Here is a 5,616-nt window from a genome sequence, read left to right on the forward strand (position 1 = left end):
TACGGTGAATCGTATTATGGACGTCAGGCAGAGAGGCAGGGGACGGCAGTTTCTCGTGGACTGGGAGGGTTATGGCCCTGAGGAGCGCACATGGGTTCCTAGATCATTTATTCTTGACCCTACGCTAATTACGGACTTTTACAGAGCTCATCCAGAGAGGCGTCTTCGATCGCCAAGGGGCGATCATTAGGGGGGGGTACTGTAGGGATCTGGAGTTTAGCCCCGTCTTGGGGCGGCTCCTCTAACCCTTGCTTCACAGGTGATCCAGATTGGGTTAATGAAGACTGCCAGTACTTAAGCCTCCAGCTGAGACCAGACCTTCGCTGGAGCATCGAACCTCCTGGGTTAGATTCTCAGCCACAGTTTCTAACCTAATTTGGATACTTTGTTGACTACGTTCTCTGTAGTTCACCTTGATCTTAGGTTCTTTGCCATGTTACGGAAATACAAGCTTCACAGATACTTACCTTGGACATCTGGATACTCACCTGGACAGGACTTCTGGCTTCTCGACTCCTGGATCACCAAAACACCTCCGTCATCTCCTCCACGCTGCTGGACACCTCCTGGACCTGTAAGAACAAGAACACTCACTAGCCACCCAACAGTGCTCGGCTGATTGTAGGGTTGGTACCCGAGACTCACCCTGTTCTTCTTGCCTTCCAGATCATTCCCTGACCTGGCGCACTGTAGATAATTTGTCACCTGTAAATAAATGCACTTACCTTCAGCTTTGTCTCTGTGTCTGGTTTTGGTCTTGCTCCTGGACAAAATACTCTTGCGTTCCTGTCAATTTTAGGCTATTGATATTGCCTTCTGCCTTGCAAATGTTTTGTACACCCCCATACTGAATGTAATCCCAGAACATGATCTTTCCACCACCAAACTTAACTGTTTTCTGGGTGAATCTTGGATCCATACGGGCTCCAGTAGGTCTCCTGCAGTATTTGAGGCAGCTGTGAAGATTCATCTGAGAAATCCACCTTCTGCCACTTTTCCAGCGTCCATCCATTTAGCCGGCTGTGGGCCTTGGCAAATGCTACACTGTTTTTTAATTGCCCTTTGTTTACTGTTGGCTTCTGGTCACTGATTCGACCATGTAGGCTATTTTGAGACAGAATCCTACAAACTGTTCTAGTTCACACAGGGACTTGAGGTGACCAGGCCTGGTGGACTCTGCTGCAGTGGAATAGGGGCTGGCTTTGGATTTTCTCACCAACAAACGTTCCTCCTGAGCAGTTGTCTTGCGGGGTCTGCCAGACCTGGGCTTGTCAGAAACATCTCCAGTCTCTTCAAATCTTTTTTTAACTCTTTGTACTTGATGCTGAGACACATTAAAGGTGCCAGCCACCTCTGCAGTGGATCTGGTCTTCAGCCTCTTGATAATCAAGGCTTTGGTCACAGGGTGGATTTTTGGCATGTTGTCAGAAGTCAAATTGCAGTTCAAGTGAAGGTCTGGGGTGCTGGGGTTCTTTTTATACACACCCACTAATTAACCAATCAATTAGTGAGCACAGGTGAGTCTGTAAACTAGGATTGGGTGCATTATATGACAAGGTGACAAAACTTTTGTCTTGCCAAAATCTGACCTTTCTGTGTTCATTAAAGGATCATTATTTCTGCAGATAAGCAAATTAATTTATGTAAATTAAACCTCATTTGGGAGGGTTTCAGCTTTCATATGAGTCATTTCTAAAACCAATGGATGAATTTAAAGTCAGGTTTTAAGCTGTTGTTTCCACAACATGGATAAGTGACAGAACTTCTGTCAGAGACAGTAGTTTCTTTGGGAAGGAAAACAAAAATAAACACATAAAATGACAGCAATGAATGCAAATACAAAGATAAAGAGTATCGAGAGTAAAGACAGCAGCAGAGTTAGGAAATGTGGTCAGTCTAAGCCTAGCAGCATTACCAAGCATTAGCTCAGTAAACCCAAGCCAACCATAACTACAGGATTTATCAAAAAGGAAAGTCTTAAGCCTAGTCTTAAAAGTAGACAGGGTGTCAGCCTGATGGACAGAAACTGGAAGTTTGTTTCGTAAGAGTTTTTTTTTTAACATAAATGAGGAGCCTGATAACTGAAAGCTCTGACTCTTATTCTACTTTTAGAAACTACGTGAGCCACAAACAAACCTGCAGTCATAAGCACAAGTTATAAGCATATTCATAAGCCTCAGCTACAGCTGTTGCTTGTTCCATACAGAACATCACAACAAGCAATATGAAATTTAAGGAAAATTTGGAACAATAAGATCGTTAAGTTAAGTGTTTTTTTTCTCTCCCATGTAAGAAATTGGTCTTGGACAAAAGGGCATTGCTGAAATACAGTACAAAGAAGCTGTGAAGTAAACATGACAATTAGGTAACAAAGGTCTATCATAGTAAAACTGTATCATTGGTCTTTGTCAGCAATGTTCCAGAACGTAGCCCTGATCTGTGTTAGGCAGAAGACACTAAAATGCCTTTCTACCACCTGAAGAACATCTCCAAAAGTAAAGGACTAATGTCACAACAAGACCTAGAGAAAATTATGCACGTGTTCATCTTTAGTCGTCTCGATTACTGCAACAGTGTCTTCACAGATCTGCCAAAAAAATCAATCAGACAGCTGCAGCTGATCCAAAATGCTGCTGCTCGTATTCTCACTAAAACCAGGAAGATAGAGCACATAACACCAGTTTTAAAGTCCCTACACTGGCTCCCTGTAGCTCAGAGAGTAGACTTTAAAATACTTCTATTAGTTTATAAATCACTGAATGATCTAGCCCCACAATACATTATAGACTTACTATCATCGTATCAACCCTCCAGAACACTCAGCTCTTTTGATTCTAGTCTACTTTGTATCCCCAGAACCAGAACCAAACATGATAAAGTAGCTTTCAGTTTCTATGCACCATCAATCTGGAACAAACTCCCGGAAAACTGCAAAACAGCCGAAACACTAAATTCCTTTAAATCAAGGCTGAAAACTCACCTGTTTAGAGCTGCCTTTTATTGGTAGTCTGCAAACAAATTCAGGTGAAAAGCTGCTCTGAAAAAAGTATCTCATTACATATTGACCATCTCCTTATGATTATCAAGTCTATCTGCTCAATGATTTTTATGATTTTATGTGATGATTCTAATGTTCTGATTATCTACTGTGTGATGTTTTTGATGATTGTTATGATGTTTTTTTATTATTGTAATGGTTCTACTGATATTTATATGATGTAAAGCACTTTGAATGACTTACTGCTGAAATGTGCTATACAAATATTTTTTTTTTTACTTACTTTACTTACTTTAAAAGGAAAAATATTGAATTTTGTTTTTGGACAAAATGATTTTTGACCAGGAACAACACAGGTGTACAAGGTTAAATAAAACAAAAATTAAATTATAACAATGTATTATTTCTGTTCATATGCTTTACATTGGCAAGTTGTGGACTCATTTTATTCAGAGAAAGGACAACCTTTTTTTTTCAGTGAAAAAATATCTAAAATGGCAGAAGCACAAAAGAATGCTCAAACCAAACATTTTTCATGAGGATTTAGACTGAGCTGTCCCTCCTCAGCTTGTCCCTTGTCTCCTATGTATACTGTCAGAGGGTGCATGAATGGGACAATAGGTTACAGTAGTGAACAAACATTTCAGATTGATACTGACTAAAGACAGTGAAGTGTAGTATTTAAATCAAGACTAGGACTGGTTTTAAGTACTACAACACAATTTGAAGCCCTCAAAAGAACTACAGAAATGTGACAACAATTCATACTATCATGTACAAATATATCATGTACTTTACTGAACAATAAAACAGGGAGATGTATTTTCATGGCAACTCTATCTTCTATATGCAGCAGAGGTTTTATAATCTCTAGTCTTATGTGTAATCCAACTGTGATGCAATGCATCTATTCATTTTCTGCCACTTATCCATGGTTGGGTCATGGAGGCAGCAGACCAAGGAGGGAAAGCCAGAAACCCTCTCGTCAGTGACACTCTCTCATTCCTCCTGAGAGATCTCAAAGCATTTCAAGGCCAGAGATGACACATAATCCCTCCAGCAAGTTATGAGTCTGCCCTGGGGTCTTGTCCCAGTGGGAAATGCCTGCAAAACTTTCAAGAGGGAGGCATCCAAGAGGCATCCGAATCAGACACCCGAACCACGTCAGCTGCCTTTTTTCAATGTGGGGGATAAGTGGTTCTGCTCCGAGCTCCCCTGGATGTTAGCATTCCTCACCTTATCTCTTAGACTAAGATTAGCCTTCCTACAGACGAAGCCCATTTCAGCCACTTGTATCCAGGTCTTGCATCTTTGGTCATGATTTATAACTCATGACCATAGGCGAAGGTTGAAACATTGAAGGGCCAGTAAATCGAGAGCTTCACCTTTTGGCTCAACTCTTTTTTACCACAATTACCGAAGATATGTCCTCATTACTACAAGAGAGGCCCCGATCCTGATCTATCTCTTGCTCCATTCTACCATAAATCATAACATGGGCAAAGACCAGGAGGGAGCATTTAATCTTTTTTCCAGTTGAGAACCATGGTCTCAGATTTAGAGGAGCTGACTCTTACCCGAGCCACCCACTTTACACTCGACTGCAGACTGGCCCAGTGCACGCTGAGGGTCATGGTCTGAAAATGACAACAGAACCACACCATCCGCAAAAAGTAGAAACAAGACCCTAAGGTTTCCAAACCAGACACCCTCCTCTTTATGAATGTACCTTTAATCCCTGTCCACAAACAGGATCAGAAACGAGGGGCAGTCCTGGCTGAGTCCAAATTGCACCAGAAATGGGCTCAACTTTGTGCCAAGTATTGCCTCTTTACCACGGACCCTAATTCAGAAGTCAGGCTCTACTCCACTCTACTCGGCTCGGCTTGATAAAGAATGCATCGCGTTTACACCGGCCAGTTTGGTTGGTAGCAGAGGAACGTCTCCTCGTGTTGCGGGGGGCAGGGTCGCGGCGCGGGGGTGTGCGCTACCGAAACTTAGCGCAAGTTGTGTAAACAACGAAAGCGCTATGGACAACGTTGGCCCTGTGTTGTTGCTGTTTTTTTAAAGTTATGGGGATTCTCCTGAGACTTCAGGAAGAGAGGCACAGTGGAAGAATTGCTCTGGATGCCGTGATTGTTGCGCAGAGTAGGACAGCTGTTATCTGCCGGAGATTTCAGGCTTTACAGCGCCTTCTGCTGGGGGACAGATGACATTAACGTTGCAGGGTAAGCTAACGCTGTTGTTTATATTCTTACCGTTCACTCTTTATGCTTGCATCTGGTCACACCCTCGACCAATGAGTGAACAGGAGCTAATCTTGCGCCACCCACGAAGCAGGACCGAAAAAGCAGGGACCGAGTGCGAAAAATGCAGATGTAAACACTCGCAAAGTGAGCCGAGTAGAGTGGAGCTGGGACCGTTAGGGTCCATGTGAAAGGGGCATATGTGGAGCAGCTCTCACTTTGGTTATACAGGGATGGGATAGACCTTAAAAAGTGACCATGCCACCTCATACTCCTGCAGCCCTCTCACAGAATGCCTCAGGGAACATGGTCATAAGTCTTTTCCAAATCCACAAAAACACAGGTAGACTAGACATACAACCCTCCACCCCC

Source organism: Kryptolebias marmoratus, linkage group LG9 (assembly GCF_001649575.2).
Source record: "Kryptolebias marmoratus isolate JLee-2015 linkage group LG9, ASM164957v2, whole genome shotgun sequence".
Lineage (NCBI taxonomy): Eukaryota > Metazoa > Chordata > Actinopteri > Cyprinodontiformes > Rivulidae > Kryptolebias > Kryptolebias marmoratus.